Source organism: Passer domesticus, chromosome 1, assembly GCF_036417665.1.
Source record: "Passer domesticus isolate bPasDom1 chromosome 1, bPasDom1.hap1, whole genome shotgun sequence".
NCBI lineage: Eukaryota > Metazoa > Chordata > Aves > Passeriformes > Passeridae > Passer > Passer domesticus.
This window is the reverse complement of record NC_087474.1, coordinates 81,306,892-81,332,165: the sequence shown is the minus strand read 5'-3', so window position 1 is coordinate 81,332,165 and position 25,274 is coordinate 81,306,892. Positions and strand designations below refer to the sequence as shown.

Sequence of the window (25,274 nt, the reverse complement as noted above, 5' to 3'; positions counted from 1 at the left end):
TCTCATTTTGCTGGCCATTAAATAAAAAATAATTTATGTATGCATATGCTAATACAGGAAGCAGTCTAATAACTTTCTAAATACAGTTGGATTGGTTGTTACATCTATTTAACATGGTGTCTAAATCAATGCTTTAGATACAGACAACTGCAAGTCTGATTCTGGTTATGTTGAGAGGCAAAAGTGGAAATCTTCCAGCTCTAAATTACCCAGGTGGAGAGCTCATGGAAGAGAAAAAATGAACAAAAGATATAGTAGAAGATCAGCTTAAATGTAGGAAATAGATCCTTCCTTCCTTCCTTCCTTCCTTCCTTCCTTCCTTCCTTCCTTCCTTCCTTCCTTCCTTCCTTCCTTCCTTCCTTCCTTCCTTCCTTCCTTCCTTCCTTCCTTCCTTCCTTCCTTCCTTCCTTCCTTCCTTCCTTCCTTCCTTCCTTCCTTCCTTCCTTCCTTCCTTCCTTCCTTCCTTCCTTCCTTCCTTCCTTCCTTCCTTCCTTCCTTCCTTCCTTCCTTCCTTCCTTCCTTCCTTCCTTCCTTCCTTCCTTCCTTCCTTCCTTCCTTCCTTCCTTCCTTCTTTTTGTTCCAGACCAAGTCAGTTATTTCCATCTCCTTCTTATTTCTTAAAGAGTAGAAAATGTTATGCTTGTGAAGAAAATGAGTACCTGAAATGTTATTAGTAATACATTACATCTCTGTTTCAGGCTTATAAAAATACATGCTGCTTGATATTAGGTCATACTTACAGGAATTTAAGTATTCATTAAAAAAGGAGATTTTTATTTTTCTATCTGCCTAGACTTGCAATGCTGCCATAATATCCTGATGCAGAAATGAGAAGGATATTAATAGATTAAAAGAAGGTAAAACAGGCTACGTTGTGTGATCTATTAAGACAAGACATTCTGGATAGAAGTTTAAGAGTAGGTTTTAAGCACAGAGTGTTTTGGCCTTTACTCCAAACCCAGTGGACAATGCCCTTCCTTGTGAGTTTGCTGCTGCAATCTGTGAAGAATACTGCATCATCCCCTAAGTCTGATAGCAGCAAATGTTGCTTTACTTACCCAGTGCTTTACTTTCATTGAAGCTGGTGTGGGAGCTGGGGAAAAAAAAAAATCTTCCCTATTACTTTTGTATCATGTTGAAAAATTGGTGTCAGCGAAAGAGTGGACATAGGGTAGCCACCATTGCTAATCTTTCCCAAGTGGATTGGTTTATGACCTGAAGTAATAATGTAACAATAATATATGTGTATTTTCAAAAGTGCTTAGAGCAAACAAAAGTCCTAAATTCCTCCATGCTATACTACACAGATATATAAATAATTTCTCCCTATATGTGCCAAGGAGAAATCAAGTTTCAGCATCTCTGTGTAAAAACCCAGCAATTGTTGGCATCTCTAAATCTCATACCAGCCTCTGAGTCAGTTAATTCTAGTTTATTCTTTGTAACCTGAAGTACTCAAGCCCATTTAATAACTGTATATTTTTATGTGAAACTTATTGAGGATGAGAGCACTAGGATGCTTCAGACAGACTTGCTGAAAATTTGTTTGTGCTTAGAAGCCTTTGGACTTTTTAACAATCATTGTTTAAAAGCGTTTAGAACACAATAACAAAATGCTGCATCTATATGTGCCAAAATGACTTATCATGCAGAAAAGAAATAGATATTAGAAATGAAATTAAGTTTTGGAAAAAAACAAACCAGTCTTGATCAAAATCCAATTGGCCCATTATTGATCTTATTTTTGAAACTTGTTATTCTGAAGGAAGTATCAAACTTTCCCTTGTAGTACTGAACATGGGAAGCATTCTTAGTTTAATTTTGTAATTGCAATAAAAGGTAAATCTCTCATACAAGTTATGTGTCCCAGAGGCTGATTTAATCAAAATTATAGCTCTAGACATAGAAATAAAATCTAAATCTCAGTTTCTGGATTATTTGTGACAAACTACTTCATTAACCAGTATGCAATGAGCAGAGGGAAGGGAAGGGAAGGGAAGGGAAGGGAAGGGAAGGGAAGGGAAGGGAAGGGAAGGGAAGGGAAGGGAAGGGAAGGGAAGGGAAGGGAAGGGAAGGGAAGGGAAGGGAAGGGAAGGGAAGGGAAGGGAAGGGAAGGGAAGGGAAGGGAAGGGAAGGGAAGGGAAGGGAAGGGAAGGGAAGGGAAGGGAAGGGAAGGGAAGGGAAGGGAAGGGAAGGGAAGGATTAATCACTTGCAATAGTGGACCTGCTTTATTTATTTACTTATTTTTAAATATTGGGAGCAATTTGCATTGGAAAATATTTTAAAACTAGTGTGCCTAATAAACTCCCACCCAGTTCTGATGACAGGTGGACACTTCTAATGGCACCTTCTCGTTTCCTGCATTGACTAATTTTTTTCATTATTACATTTCATGTAAACCAAAAGAGCAATAAGTAACCAGAATGCAGAAGTTGGATGCTGCAGTTCAAAAAGGTTATATCACTAGTCTCATCCTTCTTCCCTCACAGAAGTGCCTGCAAGAAAGTGTGACTGTCGCTGGTACTGCTAATTTGCAGTATGCCATTACAATTTCCAAAATATGTATTTTAATATTTATAATTCAGATTTCAGGGTGTATCCAGTGCTGTGTGAAAGAAGAAGTAATTCCCATGAATAATTTCTTCAAGAATTAATGATTTCTAATATCAGAGTTCACATCAAGTGCACATGTGCCTTGATTTTGCTTAGGCAAGGGTACCCTGTTTGTTGTGAGGTTTAAAGAGAAATGCTCTCAGGGGTGTGTCCTGTTGTAGATGGCCACTGAATTAGTCAGGTGTGATGCACCCTTGGTGAATCCATGTTGCCTTTTGATAGATTGCACTGCATCTGCAGCTATCTGTATTTAGACTTTCCTCAAAAATGTCTTCTTTCTTGCTCAGAAGTATTCAATAAAATAAAGAGATTTCTGTATAAACTACATCAGTATAAAGTACATGGAAACTGGATACTGGATGCATTGAGGATATTACTCGTAGACAAAATATCATGTGAAGGGCTGCAAAGCACACTCCTATGGAAGGTATAATAAATTGCTAAGGCTCATAGGTTATCACAAAAAATAAGGTATTTCCCAGACACACTTGATTGAGTCAGCATGCACAGAGGATGCATTATTAATTCAGTGTCAGGCTTGCTGTTGTTCTAGATGAGTAATGCGATGATTGACTCTCACAATTAATAGACAAATATCATGTATATAGGTTAAGAAAAGTTTTCTAGGTTTATGGTTATGTTTTACCCCCTCACATGTCTATTAAGGGACAGCTGGAGTAAGGGACATCTGAACTCCAATCAGGATTTGAGAAAGAGATCTCCACCACTGGACAGTGAAGAAGGGGTTCATGAACAGAACTTTGGGAGGGGTTTAAGGTTTAAAAGGGGAAAAATCTCCATTTGTGAGGGGGGCTGAGCACATGGCTGGGAAAATCTTTTGCTCCTGCCATTATAACCTTTTTTTTTTTCAGTCTTCTGTTGTATTTTTGATAAGGTTTAATAAACCTTCCTAAACTATGAAAAGTGAGTAGCTATTTCTCACACTGTTAGGCAAATCTTAGGTAGAAATATGTCTACTTTGTTCTGATCTGAGGACATTTATTAATTTGTTGATTTCTATGTAATGATCATATGCAGTGATAATAAGCTGAATATTAATTGAAAGTCTTTGAATGAACAAAGTGGTGTTCATTCTGAGGCCAGAAGGTGATTTTTTTTATTAAATCAACAATTAAAATTTGATCATGAACAAGAAGGTCATATGTCCTTTAACATGCTGAAATATTATGCTGGATAAGGCATCAGAACTATCCTGATCTCATTTTCTTTCCCTATTTCTTTAATTCCTATTATCATTGTAAGATAGGCACAAAAGGCAGATATTCAACTTAACCACATTGCAATTTGAAAACTATGCTTTTCAGTCTTGTAAAGTACAAAATATTCTGATTTGCTTTCCCAAAGGGCCTCTAGCACCTCTTTGAATCTGAGTACAGTACACAATAAACTGCTTCTTAATAACATTGTTTACATGTTTAAAAAGAAAGATAGGTTTATGTGTTTTCTTGAACATGAGATTTTCACTCAGCTTTCTCTTGGTAAAAAGTAATCTAAGACTTCTCAGGCAGCACTTCAGCATGATTTGTAAAGGATGATGGATTGTGTTTAACTGCAGCCCAAGGAGTAGCCTCCTATTGTACCTCTGACTGATTCCAGAAACAAAGAGAAAACCATTCTGCAGAGATGGACAAAAATGCAAAAGCTGCTGCTATATTTCCTAAAGACTGTATTCACTTGTTAAAGCTCTGAACAAATTGTTCTGGTATGCAAATGGCTTCTAATCTGCTTGAAATGCTTTAGCAAAATGCTGTTAACCCTTATTATCAGAGGCATTATAATCACCCATCAAGTGAGAATTGGGCTACATTGTAACACTTTTATATTGTTGTTCAATTACAAGTTCAGTAGAAAGATCACCACCCCCGACACATTTTTCAAGCAATATTTTCCTTATCTACATGTCATTGAGATGATGGAGAAAACATTAGTATATTTTTCAATGTAAATACCATTCGGTGCTGTTTAAGTATGTTAGGGTACAATGATGAAAAGTCATTCTACACAAAATCATATAGATTATTTTCAAGCAGCATTTAAAATATTTTTTCATTTGCGTTCTTCTGGATACATTTATTTATGGTTTGGATTTTTTTTATAGTAATTGTTCATAAAATAGGAATTTTTTGGCAAAAACACATTAACAGCCATGGTTTTTTCCTCCTGCAATTAAGGAACAAAGGACAGTCAAAAAAAATTATTAATAATTTTTCCCTTTGCAGATTTGTTTGATTTACTGGCTTTACTCATTTACTGGAAAACTCATTTACATATGAAAAGCACATTCCTTTCTCAGGAAAATATGATAATTTTTAAAGAATACCTCATTAACTGTATTGATTTTTTTTTTGAAAATAACTAATCTTGAATCAACTACAAATAGGAAAATACCTTAATGTTTTGAAGGACGTAATAATTTCACCCATCTCCCCATGACGGTAGTACTCTTTCAAATGCAAATCTTTAAATGTTTCAGGTAGTTAAGGGTAAGATGTCTATGTAGATTGTTTGACAATACTACAAGTTTTAGAAAAGACTTCTGATTTACATTAATGGCTCCCTTTCCTAGTTTCCTGTTTTCCCAGCTGGAGCTGTCACCTGGCTAAAGGAGAGAGAGCCAAAACGCATAGACCCCTACACTGTCTGCTTTTGCCTATTCAAAAAATGCTGATTTTTCCTGTTTGTCTGGATTAGGTTCATGGAAGGTGGTGCTGGTCACTGGGAAAAATGTTGTAAATCTTATTTCTAGACTTAGCAGATTTGGACTTTATGAACTAGCTATAATTTTCTATGTTGTTGACAATACCTTTTCAGTTAAATATTACAGAAAGGAAATTTAAGACTTAACAGTTTTTAGACATTTCTAAGGCTGCCTTCCTTAAAATGCATATTTTTAAAGATAATGTTAAATATATATTTAGATAATTCATCCAAATAATTTTTTTTTTTCAGAATTCTTGCAGGAAGTATGAGCTCTTAATTTTTGTGCCAGACTGTTTCATGAGATAAAAGACAGGGACCATTAAAGCAGTTTCGTGTTCTGCTAAGTTATTTCTAATGCAAGTAAAATGAAAAAAAAAGACCATCATAAAATAGAAGTGTCTATCAAAGCTTCATGAGAATATTTGACAAGCAATTTAGCTGTCTAGCAGTAGAGTATTTACTGCAGGCAGAAAGGACATGTGTCTTTAAATTTTTTTGGATTTATCTTGTGTGAAGCTACACACTATAATTAAATGTAACTATCTTATCATTTTGTAATATGATTGTAGTGAATGAGATATAGAGACAACTCAAAAACTTCCTCTATCTAGTATTTAAAAATATTTCAGTGTTCTTGCAACAAAGTTGGCTTGACTCAGTAGTTTTAACATTGATATATTAATCATATTTAATAACACCAGAACTGAACTTAGTTTACAGCTTTAATAATAAAGGATTGGAGATTTTTTAAATTAAGTTTGTAAAAATCTGGAATTTTTTTGTCATAATCTTTCAGTTTTATATCTCTGATTCTTCCATGTTCCATCCAGAAGCCATCACAAATGGCTACTCTTGCTGTACTCTTGGCCCACCTCTGAAAGAACTAAGTTTCTGTGAAGATGTATATTTTTGCCAATTTGTAATTCTTGACTGTTGGACATCCATGTTTTGCAGAATAATTTTCATTACTAAAATATTAGGACTATCAGAAGAAGTCATTCTGCTAGTATTTGCTTGATGAGTCCCATTTCAAAAATTGAGTTTTAAAGTAAACAATTAAGCCATTCATTCATGAATAGTTAACTAAGCAGATGTTTAGGTAATTTAACCTAAGAATACCTGCATATGCAAAAAATATTGCATGGATGTCTTAAAATTGCATTCCTGTGTCATTACAGAAAAATGGCTTGTTTTATGGATTAACAGGTTATTTCTACAGAATAACTTTTAAAAGATATTTTTCCTGTAATAAAAAACTTTTAAAGGTCTGCATCATTCTAGGGATCTGAGGCTCAAACAGCATTCCTTTTCATTAGTAAATACACTAAATTCTTTCAAATGTTCTTAAAAACATCCCTGAAATTCCTCCTTTCCTGGCTGATGACTCTCCTCAGTTCTGGATTGGCCAGTGAATCCAGAATTGTAGGTGAAATCAGCATATAGGTGGACAGCAAAGGGAGGCTGATTATATCTTTGCTACACAAGAAAGTAGAGATGTGAAGACTCTTCTACTTTTGAACAAGAAATTAGGGTTCTATATGGGATGTTGTAGCTACACAAAGGAAAAATGCAGCCTGAATCTGGGAGGTATGAAGGAAGCGATTGTTGCCTTCAGGACCTTACAGGAAACAATATGTATATTTACTACAGTGTGCATTTATAAAGGTCAGTCTACCTTTAAAAACAGACAGACCTAGGACACAGCTGCTGTATGGTGCTGACTTGAATTAATTAGTCTAAGTTTTAGCCAATTTTGCAGTGGCTTCCTACACACACACTCATATATATAAGCACCATGTACCAGAGCTCACAATTAACAGTTGGTTACAGTTTATTGTATTTATCATTAAATACATCACAACTTCATATTTTATTTACAAATGTGTTTCATATAATATACTTAGTGACTGATCCAATGTTATACATTTAATAAACAAATCAGGGATACACAACTGCACTACATAAAAGCTACATATTAAAAAAAAAAAAAAATCTTTAAAATGTAGTTCATGTCAGGGTCAAAAGAATGTTTAATTCTCCTGGTTCTGGAAATGATTTTTCATCCAAGATGGGTAATTCAGAAATAATTAAATCCCTTTTAGATTGCCTGCAGGCAATTTTATTATTTAACTTTATTATTTTGGTAACTGCATGAATTCTAAGTCAGCGTGATAGATCTGTAATTGTTTTCATTTCTTTATCTGTTATGTTTAGTTTTTTGCCTCTCCTCTCTCTACAACAGTCATTGTCTTAATTTTGTTTTTTGCTCCAAGCATGCTGTTGATACACAACAAACAATAAATACTAATTACAGCCATCAGCCACATTCTACAATCCTTAGGGCTTGATGTAAAACCTGCCAGAGCTGAGAGGTATCCCTCACATAGAGCATGATAGTTAAAGCTCCATAGTTGTAGTTAGGATGCTGTGATTCTTACCATAGTCCTCTGGCAGACCTGCTACATAAATTTGTGCAGATCTCTTTACGTGTTGCAGGCAAAATGTAGAACATGTACAGCTTTTCTTACTGATATGAGAAGCTCTCCAAGGCAAATGCCTATAATTCAGGCTAAGTTAGTGAAGTCTAAAGCACAGCTGTGAGAAAGGTGGTTGGTGACAATGTTCCTTAGTAGGATGCTATTGTGACCTTGTGGAAAAATAACTTTAAGAAATAGCAGATGGACTGGTGCTGAATCAGAGAGGCTTTGTGATGTCAAAGCCTTGCAATTAGCAATCAATAATGCATACAGTCATACTAGCTTGTTACATGATCAGTTCTAAACAATTCAGGACTGGTCACAATGGTAGTCCCACCTAATGAATTTAGGCAGGCTGCAATATCATTCTATATTAGTAATAAAGATAAATAGTTTTACTCTATGACAGTTTTAATGTTTTTTCTCTATGTAGTTTTCACTTGTTTTGGTATTTTAAATAGTTCTATTTGGTTTTATTGTTCTGTTATTTTAACCAGCTTTTCACAAGAAACACATTATGTTAGAAATGTTTTATGAAGCAATGTACCTTTATTTCAGGGACATTTTGTTCCATGCATACTAGACTGATACCTCTTGGAAAAAGAAGAGGTATGACTTTTTTTCAGCTGTCCTCCTCTAAAAAGTCTACGTCCAGGTTTTATAAATTTTGAGTTCAAATCGAACAGTGTTGTTCCTCAGTTAAAGATAAGGAAAGAATACAGAACAATCTGATACAAGCCTCTTCCTGCCTCACATTTATAGGCTATTTTTCCTATTTCTCTCTGGTTTTAGGAAAAAAGTGATTAATTCTAAAAGACAGGACATTGGTATCATCTGGAAGTTGGTATTGTAATCCAGCCCGCTTTTAAATAAATTTTCACCTAATGCAAGTGAGTAACTTTGTTCCTCAAAAATATTGGTTGTGATCATAGCACATCTTGAATTAAACAAGCCAGCATGCCAGCAGAAAACCTACACTACATGTTGAAGTATGCATTTAGCTTAATTTTTGGTTTAGAATGATACTGCACCTTGCCTAGTGTTAACATTTGGGAATACAGATAACTTTTGGTCTTCTTCTTTAGGTAAATTCTTGCTCCAAACACTGTGTTGACTCATTACTTGAAATGGCAATGGGCAGAAAGCTGCACTTAAAAGAGGCATAATGTGATTTTTTAAAAAACTCATGTGTATGCAGCAATTTGACAGGAAACATGACGCTGGTGTGAAAATTCAAGGAAGTATGTAGAGATCTTTCTTTAATTTGGAAGCTCTATTTTCATTGTTAGCATCTCTCTCAGAATACCCTAGCAGAAATACATTTCTCATCTTAATACAGAAATCACAGGTAAAAACAGTTTATGGTTCCTGTATCATGTTGGGATCAGTATTGGCTCAGGAAATACCAACTCAGAACTTTTTTATCCTCCAGGTCCCAGAAAGTTTTCTGGACTGCTGGAAGCTTTCTGGGGAAGTGCCCCCAGATGCTTTCTGCATTGCCTGGATCCAGTGCTTCCAGCTGCCAGCTCTGTAATGGATGTAGTAGCCCTACATTTGAGCAGCTGCAGTATTGAGTAAGTTGACTTACAGACCGAAAGGACACCCAGGCTCCTGGCAGAACTGCCAGGTGGCCTCACAGGAGGTGGGCACAAGATTTCAACTCTGCAACTCAGGAACTCTTCATTTCACCAGAGCAACAACTCTTCAGTTGCCGCAATCACTTTGTTTTTAATGAAGGTTTGGCTCCTGTCAACAGCCAGCATAGAAACCCTGAGGTCACAGCTGGACACTTTACTAGGTAGCACTTATCTGAAACTGAAATCAGCCTGTGATTTGAAATAGTGCAATTATGCCCCAGTTTTGGACAATGTAGCCTTGTCTCAAAAACCTTCAAAACTGCCTTTCTCAAAGTAGGGCTAGAAAAAATATCAAACCTTGAGAAATTATATGTTCGGCATAGAAAAACTTGAGAGTAGCCATATGCTAGTTTGTTTAGATATCTTTTAGGCAAAATTCTCTGTTGCAACTCAGGGAAGTGTCCTAACCAGGTTGATTATGGAGCCCAATGTAGTTCTCAGAAACACTTGAAATGAGAGAAAATAGTTATTTTTTCAATATTCCTGCATGTTCTTAACACCATTCCTGTGGCAGGCGTATGACACAATGCTAAAATGTGGCAGAAGCAGCTTGAACCATAATCTGTTTAGTTTCTTCTTTCGTCTGATTTACTAAATTGGGCAGCTTACAGTTGGGATCATCCAAGTAGGTAGTTGAGTCAAAAAATTACACCTAAAATAAAGAACTGTAATTCTGAAACACAAATTTACATGGTGTGCACAAAAAGAGGCTGTAGTCATCAGTATTGTGAGGAAATCAAAAGAAAATAAATAAATATTACTTTGTCAGCTATAGTAAAAATTTTACTTTCTTTGAAATTTTTTGGCACTTCCTCTCAAAATCTTTTTAAAGTTATTACAAAATAAATTTTTCTGTGGGACCATAATTCTATTTTCTGTCCCTCTGTCTTGTTTTTAGTATGTTTTGCCCAACAAAGTTTTCCATAAATTGCACACAAATTTGTGTGTGTGAGAAAATTTTACAGTTAAATGTACCAAAGGAGGTATTGTTTTTATTTTCTAGAGCTCTGGGTTTAGATGGATTATTTATCAATTGTAAGGTGAAATATATTAAAGCTGTTTTGTTTTACTGTGGCAAACCAGCTTTAACAGTTAAATACTTGTTCCTTTGAAAAACAAATCATTTGTTGGCATTAAAAAAGAGTGGCATTTCAAAGAGAATTTCCAAGCAAAACAATTCAACGGGAAAATTAGTAGTTTTAATTTCAAGAAAGAGCAGAGAATTAGCATGATGATTGTAGGTTTATTCAGCTCTTAATAGTGTCTAATGCTGCTATTTATTATTTTGCTCTAGACTCATAGAATGGTTTGGGATTCAGAAGGATTTTTTGAAGACCATCAAGTCCCAATCCCTGCCATGGGCAGGGACATCTTTCACTAAACTAGATTGCTCAAAGCCCCTTCCAACCTGGCCTTGAACATTTCCAAGAATGGAGCATCCACAATTTCCGTGGGCAATAACCCAGGACCTTCACAGTAAAGAGCATCTAATATCTATTCTAATATCTATAAGGGGACTTATTGCCTTTCAATTTAAAGTCATTCTTCTTGTCCTATCAATGCACGCCCTTGGGAAAAGATTCTGTCCTGCTTTCCTGAAAGTCCCCTTCACGTACTGGAAGGAAGTTATATGGCCTCCCCAAAATCTTCTCCAGGCTGAGCAATGCTGACTCTCTCAGCCTTTCTTCATGGAATAGGTGCTTCAGCCCACTGATCATCTTTGTAGCCCTCCACTGGACTTATTCCAATAGGTCCATGTATTTCTTATATTGGAGGTCCCAGATCTGGATGCAGTATTTCATGTGAGGTCTCACCAGAGCAGGGGAGCAGAATCCCCACCCTTGCCATGCTGGCCACACTGCTTTGGATGCAGCCCAGGATACAGTTGGCTTTCTGGGCTGCAAATGTACATTGTTGGGTCATGTCAAGCTTCTCATCCACCAGCATTCCCAAGATATTGTCCTAAAGGCTGTTCTCAATCCTGTCATCCCCTAACCAGTATTTGTGCTCAGTATTGCCCCAAAATAAGTGCAGGACCTTGTGCTTGGCCTTATTGAACCTCACAAGTTTTGCATGGGCCCACCTTTCCAACCTGTCCAGGTCCCTTTGTATGGCATCCCTTCCCTGCAGCATGTTGACCCACAGAGCTTGGTGTCATCAGTGAACTTGCTGAGGGTGCCCTTAATCCCACTGTCCATGTCACCAACAGGATGTTGAGCAGCAGAGGTCTGCACAACTGACCTCTGAGGAATGCCACTCATCACTGGGCTCCACTTGGGCATGAGCTGTTGGCCTCAGTTCTGCAGTGCAAGCATCCAGACAACGTCTTATAGACTAAGCAGTCCAGCCATTCAAACCATTTCTCTTCAGTGCAGAGACAAGGATGCCATTTGGGGTGGGGTCAAATGGTTTGTACTAGTCAACACAGATGACCCCAGCTGCTCTTCTCTCATTCACCAATATTGTAAGCTTGTTGTAAAAGCCCTCTAGATTCGTCAGGCATGATTTGCCTTTAGTGAAGCCATGTATCACAAATCACCTCCTCATTTTCCATGTATCTAAGTAGTTTCCAGAAGGAAAAGATCTGGTCCAGGATCTTGCTAGTCCAAGGTCATACCATGTAGAAATATAGAGCTTAGCATATAGCCCATAGGTCATATAATATCCCCATATCACGGGAATGTTTGTTAACAGAATGGGGATACATGCAGTAGCAGAAAACAAAAGATTAAGTTATCTTTGGAAAGTTTGGAACTTTTTTTTTGATAACAACTTTTATATATTTCCACTCATACGATAGCTGGGCTACCAGGAAATGCAAAAGTAGTCCTATGACATTTTGTTCCCTTTATTTCATCTAACACACGGTTAAAATAGAAACAATAATCAGTCCTCACTGCTCACAGAATCCTGTTGTAAAGTGCATAAGGGTGTTACATAAAAAAACCAGAGAATATTTGTTTGAAAGGCCTAGAAAAAGTGGATTGGTGTGAAGAGGAAGTAGAATGGACTGTTCTGGGGAGTTCTTATTTTTAATATTGTGCTTGAAAAATACTTATCCATACATGCTAATTTTAATCAAAACAGTGGTTCAAGTTTGATAAAACTTTCACACCTCTTCAAAATCCTTTTTTTTGTCTGTCTTCCTTTGACAGGTTGTTACTAGTTGTTAAATTGAAAGAGGAATACATTACAAAGTGTTTATTTGTAGACTATCACACAGACATTTTTTTTCTACTTCTAGTCAATATCCATTCTTCAGTTTTCAGAAATACTGCTCATATAACTTCATATTATTCATATTTATTCATATTATAAATATTATATTTCATATAATACAGATTAAAATAAGATATAAATTACATACCTATGCTTAACTTTTAACCTGGGGAAATATATGAAATAAAGATATTGATTATCTCCAACATTCTTTTCTAAATTTCAGTGAGTTCAAGGAGGTTTCTTGATATCCCCGAAATAGTGAAATTGTTAAAAAATTTAATGAAAATTGAGAAAATCCAAAATATTATATATATTTTTAATATCTTTTTAGAGAAGAGCAGATAGAAGCAAGTTTGCTCCACAAACTCACAACATTATTTTACAGAAATGAAAATATAAACATATTGTTTGCTTCAGAGAATAACTGCAGGGAGGCACTAGAGCATTATGCTATATACCCAAGAAAAGACGATATAAGAAGGAAGAAGCTTTTTGGCAATGTGCTTGGCACAGCCTACTGACAGAATATAAAATATGAGTTTCCTGAAACCTATAATTTATTCAACTCCTAACAAAATACATATGTGCCTTTTTTAAAAAACTCATTTTGTTATATCTAACCCCTCTCCCTTTTTTTTTTTTTTTTAGTCCAAAGGCAACAGTACCCTCTTTCATTTAAAATTATGGGCAGTTGCTGTCAATATAGGTTTGCACTGGGGGGATATGACAAATTCATTTGTTTGATTGAAGAATATGAACTTAAACCACTTTAGATCCTAGCTGATGCAGTTCTGTTGGAAGAGTGAAATTTGATTAAATTATTGAGCATTGGGTTAGCTCCACAACTTTCACTGCTTTTTTAATGCTTCTTTTGACATATAGGCTTTCAAGCAGAAAAGAAACAGAAAAGAAAAAGAAAAGAAACAGAAAGGAACTTCCTATTCATAGGTCTCCTGGCCATGGTTAAATGTAAGACTGGTTTTGTATCGTTCGATAAATCTTCTTACATCCTATTCTTATTTCTCCATGCATAAAGAACAAGAAATTTAAGTTTTGCCTATTGGATGCTTTTTTGGTGTGATTTTATTCCCAGTCAAGGGAACAGTTTCACTTCTACATATGAAATGTTTTCTTTCTGAGGTCACATCAAACCTCTTCCGCAATAAGGTTGTCAATAGTTCTATACAAATTATTTTCACATAACTTCTCCTTAACTCTGAAACTTGTTGGGTTATCCAGTTCTGCCATGGGTTATGCCTTCAAGAATAAGGGTGCTTTCTTGACAATATTTGTTGTAATGAGCTCTGACTATTGGAGCTTAAAAGCAGCCAGGAACCCTCACACGCTGTGCTGTTCACTCAAAGGATATTTTGTAAAGCTGAACAACCTGGTCAACTAAGAGAACATAAGTTTTCAATAAGATAATAATGCTTCTCTGAACAAAAAATATTAAGAACATAACCCCTGTGCCCCCTCCCCCGAAATATACAGTTTTCCTACATATCAGATTAGTACTTTTTATCAAACTAGAGTGAAAAATATGCTCTATGGTCTATGATGGTTATTGATTCTAGTGGGGCAGAAACCAGGAATGCAAAATTGAGAAGTAACTTTGTAGATTTCAGTTCAAATTTTGAGAAGATAATGTGAGGACATGGATGTTTGTTATTGAATCTGTTTTGACTAGAGCATGAAATTTTGTCCTCGACCTCATTCCATCCATTTCACCTGCATTTTTCTGGCAGGTGAAAAAAATCCCAGAACTGGACTTCTGCTTGCACTGAGACCTTCAGTCTGTGCAGAGACTAAATGACACTGCACTTTCTTCCTTCTGCAGCAGCAACACCACAAGATCATGAAATGAACTCCCTAGAACTCTTTTCAAATGGGTGGCAAATCTGAATATCTGATTATTCATTTATGCAATATGCATATCCAGATTTGGGGTATTCTGAGTGACAGCTTTAATTAAAAGTCTACAGGGTTTGTGTTTTGTCTACCATACCTCTTTATTGTATGAAATTTAACTGTCTTGAGTAAATGAGGCATAACCACACCTGAACATTTTCCTTTGTGAGTGACAGAAGCACTTTGTCCCAAGGCTGTGTTTTCATAATGCTTATTTCTTTTTCTTTCAGTAAAGGTTACCATCATTTCCATTTCATTTGGAACTGAATTATAGTTGTATCCACAATTCCATATAATAGTGATATCTTCAAATATTAATCCAGAATAAAATTTTTTTAGTGTTTTATAGATATTGGGGGTTTTCTCTTCCGAATGCTATTGTTTTTCATTAGAAATACTTCTGAAAACTTATAAAGATGTGATTGTTTTACTGTGTGTTGCTTACTTGTATTCTGAATTAGCTCTGCCTACCTCCACTTCCTATTATTTTGTTAACTTTGTACAGTAACACTGAAAGATATCTTTTTTTTTTACCTTTTTCTCCCCTTAATAAAAGTATATTTTCTAGAATCAACTTCTCAAACATATTAGTTGTACTTTTATGTTATAGCTTTCCACTTTAAGAACACTTCAGTTGCTCTGCAGTATCAAAGAGCATCCAATTAAATGAAGTTGGCATCAAGAAATATGTTGTGCTCCTGCAAAAGGAAACACTCACAACTTATGGAGAAATCTTAATGTCAATGATCACTTTGCTTACGTATTTATCCTAATTATAAAACATTTCCTTATTTTTAAGTGAATCTTACATAATACTCAAAAGTCTATTTTACAGATCAAATTCAAAGCTTCTTTTCAATGTAAATTTCAAACTCTAATATGCAAAAACATAAAAGAAATCTACTTATGCAATTGGAAAATGCTTCAAGATAGATATTTTTAATTATGTCTTAGTTCCTTCAAATATGTCACTTTATTATATATATTAAGTAATTTTATTTTTCCTGATTGAAAATTTTAATGTTCTTTCTTTATTGATCTCTTGGTTTCTGCAGTAAATTACAAGGAAACTAAAGTTTAAGACATTAGTGTAAGAAGAGTTTAGAGGGATGTGATGAACAAAGCTATAATAATTGAAGGGAAAGATAAACTTGTATAGAGAATTATTGTAAAAAAATGGACAAAATACCTAGTGGAGTAAATATGATTTAAGAAAAAAATTGAATCATAAAGGATAAAGCAACTCTTTTTTCACTTTCCTGACTAAATTTTTTTAATTTTAAATGTAAAAATGTAAAAAACTGCAGATAGAAACCACAGTTTTGTAAATGATGTTCCATCTCTCTAGAATTATGCTCTATTCATTAGAATCTGTACTAAGAGAATGCCTTTCTTAATTTTGCTGTGTTTTGCAAGTTTCAGATTACATTTTCTAAATCCCACAAGATAGCTCTGATTCTAAAGTTCAAAAGATCACAATTTTCTGAACCATTTTATCTATTAATATGAAAGCCTGGATAATTGCATAGCTCAAAGCAGTAAGCCTTGAAAAAAGCAGTGACTCAGCAGTGATCAGGCTGAGTGTGCTCCAGTGAGCCAAATACAAGAGGGTCTCTCTCAGGAAAAACATCTGGCAGAGAATGGCTCCTATCACACTATTGTACCACTTCCTACCCTTCAGAAAGTTACCCTTCAGAAAGGAGTGACTGGATCTAGAACTCCTGCCAGGCATTGTTCCTTCTGTGTCCTTGGAATTGTTTTGGAAAATGCAAAATTTTGTATTGGCCAAACTATAAAAGCTATACTAACAATTTAGCTGTGAAAGAAACCGAGTTTCACAGCCTGGAAGTGGTCCATGGAAGCTTTTATTTTACTAATGCAAACATAAATGTGCATTGCTTTAAATAAATTGCTGTTATTTATCCTACGGAAGAGCCCATCCATCTCCCTTCCTTCTTTCCTCCCATTACCTGTTTTTCAAACAAGTACAAATATTGCACTGTTTTAATGCAAGCAATTGGTGAAGTTTCTATGTTGACTAAGACAAATAGGGCAAGAGGTACTGAGACTAAATTTTACTTACGAATCTTTGGATGAAACATGCAGAATTAATATATTATTAAAGGTCAAAATGTCAAAATAGATTGCTGACAAAGATTACAGAGACAAAAACTGTGGAATTCTTAGAGTATTCCTGGAATAATCATAGAAATATTCCTTTAAAAATGGCATTGGTATGGGTCCTGGGAATGAAGGACAGAGATTAAATGAACTTTGTTCCCTGATTAAAGGGAGATTAAATGAACTTTGTCTTGATTTCCTCTGATAGCCTTGAAACAATTTTAAATAGCTGAATGAATTTATGAAAAATCATCATATCTTATACTTGTCTATACTATAAAGAGAAATCAGTCTCCTCCATTTTTCATGCTTGTTTATTTGCGATTAAAATTTATTTTTAATGAAGTCATACCTGACTTTGCGTATACAGAAAAATAATTCCTCTCTACTTTTTCCCAGTTACTTGTTAATTGGCTGTTTATTCAGACATAATAATACAACAATTCTTACTTAGTTTTATATACCATAGGCATGTTTTAATCTTGTTTTCACACATTGCTATCTAGAAATAATCATATGGGCTGTGTTTACTAGCTGCAGCCTGGTATACAGCCACTCTATTTAATATTAAAGCAATGTTATTAAAGTCAGACTTCTTCCTACTCCAAAATAAAAAAATATGCGCATAGGTTAGGTGTGCTGTCTTCCTGTTTGTTTTTGTTCAAATCTGGCTGTGGGGAAAAAAAAAAAAAAAAAAAAAAAAAAGTAGGCTGACCTCATATATTCCATACCGCTCTTAATAAAACTATTAAATTATGAAAATAGTTCCCTGTACTGATCTCTGTGGTTGTACTCAGTGTTATACTTTTCTTCACATCAAAGTCAAAACCACAAATGTTACAGAATTTAAACTCCTTTCTTATGAAATGTGAAGTACTATGTTGAAAAAGTGCTGACTTAAAAGCATGCTCATGGTATATTCATCTTCTTCACTGCAAGGCTGGCCTAAAATCCTCTATCTGCTAAGCCATTCATTTCAACAACAGGTAGACAGATTCTGTGAATTTCCACTTATCAAGTGTTGTAAGAATCAGATTACTCTTTACCTTAAACTGTGGCCAAGTATCTCAGATATTTTTAAGCTTTTATGATTTTAAAGGTAACTATTTAACAAATATTTTAAAATATATTTTTAAAATAATTAACATTTTCCCCTTGAACTTACTCTATGAGCCAGCTGTAAATTCATGTGGTTACTATTGTATTCTTTACATTTCCTATGTAATATAGAAATACAAATTTTGCTGGTTTCATGAATTATTTGTTGTTTTATTTCAAAGTTTCCTTTCTAAGGATAAAAAAATCTTATTCAATGTAAATCATGGAAAACCCATATTTATTATTTTAACTTTGTTTTCCAAGTAATTTTCTATATTTTATATTTTAGTAAATATATCTTTTTCTATATGTATTTTTATCTCTACTACTTCTACTACGAGTCTCTACACTTTTTTGTAAGATAAAATATTGTATTTCCATTATCAATAATAATTTTTTAAGTGTTTTCCGAGCTTCAATACCTTTTGAATTAGATACATTAGTAGGCTTGTCAATATTGAAACATTTAACTTCTGCTCACCAAGAAATACTTATAGGTGAATTTTGTTATGAATAAAAAGTTTTTTTTGTTGTTTTTTTTTTAAGGTTGCAGAGTTAAAACAAGTTTGACCAGTTGCTGTTAGCTTCATTGTTAAGAGTTCTTCTTCAATTACCTCTTAATGGTTGGTGAAAAAGCTGAAATTATATCATAGTTCCCCTATTATCATGTTTTTTCAAATATTTTTAAAGAATATGTTTGCCCCCTCTACATCTTGCTATGTCATGAACATTCTAATGACCTAAGTCTATAGTATGCTATATGCATATCAAAATAATTCAGTTTAAATTCAAAATTCTTACTCATAAAAGTTAGTAGATATAGCTATCAGACATTCAAGCAGATGTATTAATAAAGTGGAAAAAATGGAATACACAAGGTGGTTTTACTCTAATTGAGAAACCCCTTTATTATGTTTTATTATGGCATTATTCATGTTAATAAGGTGAGGTTTTCATTTTCATTTTATTTACTTATTTATTTGACTTCAGTAATTTTCTAGTTTTCAGTCTGGCAGACTTCCAGGTTTTCAGGTTAGTAATTTTTTTTTCCCAATTACTCACGAATCATAATAATCAGATATTTCCCTGAGATTTGTACTTACATACTTTTTAAATGGCAGCTTTCGAAGTTGAATATAATGCAGCAGAATACCATCTGGTGACCTCACCTGAAAGCTCAGCATTGATGGATCTTTGTATTATCTTTCCTTCTAAGCTTGCTGTATTACTAGAGCTGGAATTTAAGGACATTATATGGATGTTTGTAATAGTTCAACATAACTTCTTTGGAAAATATAGTGAAGCAGACAGGACTTTTGGAAACCTCAAGATATCACCATTTAACCAATTAAATACTTTCAATTTTAGAGAAGGAAATTTTGAAGAACCATTACAACTTGAGAAATTTTGTGTTTCACTTCAGAGGAACAACTCTAGCATATTCAAAATGTAGTATTTTACATATTTTTATAGTGGCTGATTGAATGCAATTATCTATATATGCTTAGATAGATCAGTAATTTATTTTTGCCATTTGAAAACCAATGAGGTCATAAATAAGTTTATTTTGTAATTTCTCTATTCACTTCTAACTGAATTCCTGAATATGAGATTTTTTACAGTTTGCATATGTTATATGCCAAGAAAAGAAAATCAGCTTTGTAGGCAGAAAGCCAAAGAACAGCCTTTTATAAATATGTGTGTTTCTGTGAGTAAACAGCAATGTAAAACAAAATTTGGTGTATTATGTTTTAAAGACACAACATTTTGCATGCAAGGAAAATATCAACAGAACATGAAAGAAGGTTGATGGGGAGCACTCAAGACACAGCTAATTACCTGGGAAGTGATATTTAGCACCATGTTTTTCTGTGGCCTGTTATTTTGTTTAAACAGCTCTGCAGACTCCCCTCCATCCATTCAAGTGGAATTTGTGCTGCCTGTTGCAAGCATGAATGATAATTAACCCGGTGTGATTCTGAAAGTAGATGAAGGAAAACAAGAAAGTTAGACTTCTAAGCCAGAGTAAAATGCATTCACTCTTTTTGAAGGTGGATGTATATTTTGTCAGAAAAAAAAGTAAAATATGGAGAAGGGGAGGGGAGTGTAACAATTCTTACTATAATTTCATATGCAATTCAGAATGCAACAATGCTATATTTTTAATTGGCACTCCTGATAATATTACCTATATGCACAAGGATTTCTGAAGTCCATGGAAAAACATCGAGAGCCATGCAGCACAGAAAAGACCTTCTCCAAAGGGAACCAGGTGAGAAAGATAAGTAATTTAAAATAAACTAGAAAAGTTCATAAGCAGTTCATTTAATATCTGTGTAATCTTAACCCAGCCCGAGTGCCACTGTCCTGCAATCTCAACAAAGCAGAGCTCCGTTTCTTCTGTCAGAGAGGGAGCTGGAGTGAGTATATGTATGTGTAAGCAGGAAGGTGCTGATGATGCAAGGGAATGGTGCTGTTTCAGTCTGTATCATTCTTCATGAGCTCTAGGTGGTAAAATTAATGATCAGTAGTAAAATGACAGTTGCTTACTTGACTGCCATCGAAGTAGCAAAATGTGGTTTATCGCTATAGAAATATTTTTCTATTTGCATATTTTAAAATGTACCTCTTAAGCACCCCTTGATGGCATTTCCCAGAAAAGGTTATTTTCTCTCCTGAAGCATTTTTCCTTACCAAATGAAGTCCTGCCCTGAACAGTGGAAGTTTGAATTTTAAGTGTGAATGAATTTTAATAATGTTCTTATTACCTTTTATCCTAAATTACATGATATCACATTTGATTTTGAACTAACTAAAAGTGTTTGAAAGCCCACATCCATCAAATAATTTTCTGCAATTTTGGTAGTATTAATTCTGTGGAAAGGGCAGTCACTAGGAGAATGATGAGGTACCATGGAAATCCAAGCTGTTCTCCAAATTATTATACAGTTTTATTAAAATAGGAAAATTGCCAGAAGCAAACTGGGAATCATATTATAATTGCTTTGAAATGCACTTTGCTCTCACATTGTCAGGTGTTACCAGACATTAGTTCAAGATTCATGTCATCATCTTGGATTTTTAGAGCTACAAGTCAAAGGTCTTAATAGATATTTCATAATTTTTCAAATATTATTTACCCTTTTTTAATAGAGAAAATTATTCTCCCTTTGTTTGCATAGAAATAATCCCAGGGGGTTTTTTTGGTAATGCCAGACTTACTTTATTATTTTAGTAAAGGTGTATTTAATTATTACCCACAGATACTGTTGCTATGTATAAAACTCTTCAGGAGACCTGTACTCATATCTTCTATATATATATATATGTGATAACAATTTGATCTTGCTGACAATTATGTTCAGCTTTGTAAAACATAAATATGCAAGAAAGGAACAATCAGAAGCTTTCTCCTCAAGCACGAGATCTTTTGAGAAAAAGCTGAATGACGCCTTTCACTTTTTCCGTATTCCCTGCCAGTCATTCCACCACAACCCCCCACACATATACTTGAAATGACACCTTATCTATAAATAATGGGTAGCTGTTGTGATATCTCCTAATGCTGTCCTCACAGATGCAAAACTGTGCCAAGATTTAAATATTCTCACTTCCTGGAAGTGATTAACATAAGTCAACTGATTTACTTCCATCTGTCAGGTGGCAAAAGATTAACCAGCAGAGCTAAAGCAAGTAATTTGTGGTGGTTCACTGTCATGAGAGAGAAACAAGTCTCTTAATTGGAAATTGACAGCTCTGGCACTCATTTGAGCTGAGCTTTTGCTTGCATTGCCTCTTGAGTCACTTCGCTCAATCTATAGCTAGTCATTAAAACACCATGAAATTCTCTCTGCAGGTACATAAAGCCAGATTTTTGCCTGTGGCAGACTTAATTAGGTAACAGCTGGATATTCAATCTTCACATAAAAAGAGGAAAATGCAAGTGATGCAAATGCTTCTCAAAGCATCATGAAAGGAAAGGTTTGCATGAACAGTGAATGATCTTGTCATGATGGCATTATCATATAAATAGTAAAAAAAGAAAAGATGTTGCAGAGGGGGGAAAGTCGTTTATGTCAGACATCAACTCAAACAATGACTGAGCTATAACAACACATGTAAACTGATTACACTATATGGGTAAACGGCTTCTTTTCAAAACTAAACATCTGCAGGCCTGAAGTGTTAGGATGTGATTCTGAATTCAAATGAGGTAAACATTTTTGTAATGTAATTTTATTCTAGGAAATATTTATTTATGGAGATTTTTCTCTGCAAACAGAACTGCAAAGTACAAAATTACAACTTGCAAAAGATCCACTGCGCATATATGATGCATATCCTACAATTTTTACTGTAACACTTTCAGAAAACTATGTGGATATGTAATTAACATACATTCCTTGAAGTGGAAAAAGAATAAAGGTGTAGAAAATTTCTGGTTTTATTGTACTTATCAGTTCTTATGCAATAATTGATTATAGTTGTTTTCTGTTCTGGTGGCTTTAAATAAATACTACTTGTGGATTATATAGGATTTTGCACACCATGGGAAATTGATCTTTCAATTATGTATCATATACCTTTCCATTAAATTATCAAATTCTGTTTCTGAAGTTATAGAGTTGTTGTTTATTTTCAATTCCTACAGGAAAATTTTTGAAGAATCCTGTGTTTCCACTGACTTCAAGCTTCCTTTTCACTGTCAGCCTAAACAGAAGACTGGAATAGTTTTGTTCTTACTGTTCATCTACTTTGCTCCTATTCAGCTTCACCTGGAATGTTGCATTGAATTTTGATAATCTTGATATCAGTATATTCTTTTAGAAATTGCAGGAAGTCAGAAAGATGCACAGTTTTTTATGAAGTTATAAAAAGATGAGTTGCTTTACTTACTTAGTTACTTAAACATGCCACCAAAGGTGAAGAAGCAGCCACTAAAATCTTGACAGAAGTGTGAGTTGTCAGTTTAGGGATGATTCATGCTGAAGTAGTGTTGTGCACATGGATCACTTGTAAATTCCTATAAGGATTCATCTTTCAAAACTGACAGTCACAGTAGGCTAAAAAATAATGCCACCTTTAAAAAGTCCCAAATATCTAAGAAGCAATAAATGTGGGTTTTTTGTGTTACAATAGCTGAGTATCTGACGTAACTGCAATGAAGTTAATAAAGCTGCAGTAACAATAAAGCTGTTGTAATCTCTGTCAGTGGTAAGCATACATTTTTCAAATCCATGTCATCAGCTTCTCTCTCATCTTTACTTTGGTTTTACATGCTGATATCTTTTATTGCACCCCATTCAGCACCATAAGGGGAACTTTTTTCATCCTTCTTATTCAGGACTTTCACAGTAACCATTCTACTTCCATGAAAACAATGGGAAAGATGTGAAAACATATATAGGTGGAAATATGGGGAGTGAGGTACATAAATGGTGTGTAGGTGCTACAGCTAAATATTAGTAAAGTAAGTAGACAGGTGTTGTAAGGGTACTGATGTTTAAGTTAGTGAGACAAAAAAACCCTAAAACAAACAAACAAAAACAAAACCAAAACTCAGATAATAAGAAGGAAGTAATGAAATACTAACAGAAAATTCTGTTATTCTGTTTTTCTGTTTTCAGGTGTACAGCTTGGAAGAGCCAGAATAATGACCTCAGAAAGCCATTGACTTAGAGAGATACAGAAGAGAAGGAACAAAATTTCTCAATTTTAATTGACTGGAAATGCACAGCCGAAGGTTTTATTTTCTCTTTCCTAATTACTAATCTAACCTCTATTTACAACTGCAAGGAATGAAATAATGAAATCTATGCCCATTTAATGCTATCTTTTTTTTTATGACATACATTTCAGCTAAGTTTTATTGTTTGGCTACCTAATATTTCAAATAGTTCAAAACTCCTTTTTACCTCTTTCAAAGAATTTTCAAAAATATATTTTTCATGGAGACATAAAAAAAGGATAAAATTATGAGGTAGAGATATTGGCTTCCTGAATAATCTGAATGAGCTGTCAGATATGACAATCAGCTTGAACCATTACGGAAGAGCTGAAGACCAGGTGTATTATGCTGAAGTGATGCTAGACATCTGAATTCAGGAAACTGAATTTCACATAACCTTGTTTACTTCTTTTTTATAAAAAAGAAAAAAAATCTTCTGGCAAATATAGTTCTTTCCAGTTTAAGGTGAATATTTTAATTTACTTTAAGATGTCTGAAAAGACACTTGAGTGTTAGTGATCAGGCAACTGAATCCCACTAATGTTACCTCAAAATAGCATGCCACCTTTAGCAGGTGATGAAAATGCTCTTAAATTAATTGGGATGTCTGAGATTTTGCTGGTGTTTTTCTTTAAGAATAAAGGCTTGTACAGGTTGCCATAATAAGTAACATTAAAAAGGTACATCTATTTTTCAGGCTCTTGTCTCAAACTGCATGGTATCTGAAGCCGCAGAAGGAGGAGGAAGAAAGTTTACATAGGTGGTGCTGGAACTTGGATCTTGGCTCTTACCTTGAAATATGAGTGACATCTAATGTATTTTTATAGGAGATTTTATTACCAGTGGAAATTGTTTTTAATTTTCATGAGCAACAGGCCCTTCAGCATAATAAATCCACAAAATGGCTTAGTTTTGCAAAGACTATAAAGAGTGTCATTACTAAAACAGTTGTTGAAAAATCTTATGCATGACCTTCTTTATTAAAGCAAAATTTGTTCTCTTCTTTTTGTTAACAAGGCCATAGTTCATTTTTATTAAAGCACAGCATACACCACATGGGTGCTGCTCTGTGAACAGAAAGGCTTGGGGAAGGAAGACAAGCAACTTCAGAAGAAATACTCCTTTTTCCTGCTCTGATTTCAGGAGTGTCTAACATATTTGAGGTGCCTTTAATGGAATCTTTTTCATTATACTAGTAAAAACTTCAGAATACATTAGGTACATTGAACTCTTAGGTCAAATTCCTTAAGTATTCACCAAATAGATTTATTTAAAAATATTTAATATTATGTGGTACAGCCAATGGCTGATGCAAACTATTACTCAGATATTTATTTTAGTTTAGAACAACATCCAGATATTTTGTCTTATTTTTTTTAGTTAATTTGTACCTTATGAATAATTTCATGTTACATTTTTTACTTATTGCCCTTTTCAGTATGTACTGCATTCACACTTGAACTTCTGGAAAAATAAATTGTGAAAAAAAGAAGCCCTATTGTGCCTGTAATTGTTTCTTTACCTGCAGCCTCCTCAATAAGCCTAAAATGAGAGTAGTACCTGTCTTGTAGATTGCTTCCTAATATGTGAGTTTTTCATTAAACAGAATAACATGAATATAACATGAGACAGTCTTGTTTCTCATTATGTTAGTTGGGATTGCTAAAGTTTTAACACTGTGTCGAGCTTCATCCATGTTAAATGAGGGCTGGAAACCATTCAGCTCCCCAGCTCCCTAGTGATTCAAC

The 25,274-nt window shown here is 34.5% G+C and overlaps 1 long non-coding RNA gene across 1 annotated transcript in view; it reads left to right on the top strand.

The window, feature by feature from the left end:
- The window catches only part of LOC135304713 (uncharacterized), a 149,110-nt gene extending 124,177 nt beyond the window's left edge, over positions 1-24,933 (top strand). Inside the window, exons 4-5 of the long non-coding RNA XR_010365990.1 lie at positions 23,426-23,541; positions 24,224-24,933. This is a non-coding gene — a long non-coding RNA (uncharacterized LOC135304713). The remainder of the gene's footprint in view (positions 1-23,425; positions 23,542-24,223) is intronic.
- The last annotated feature ends 341 nt before the right edge of the window (positions 24,934-25,274 follow it).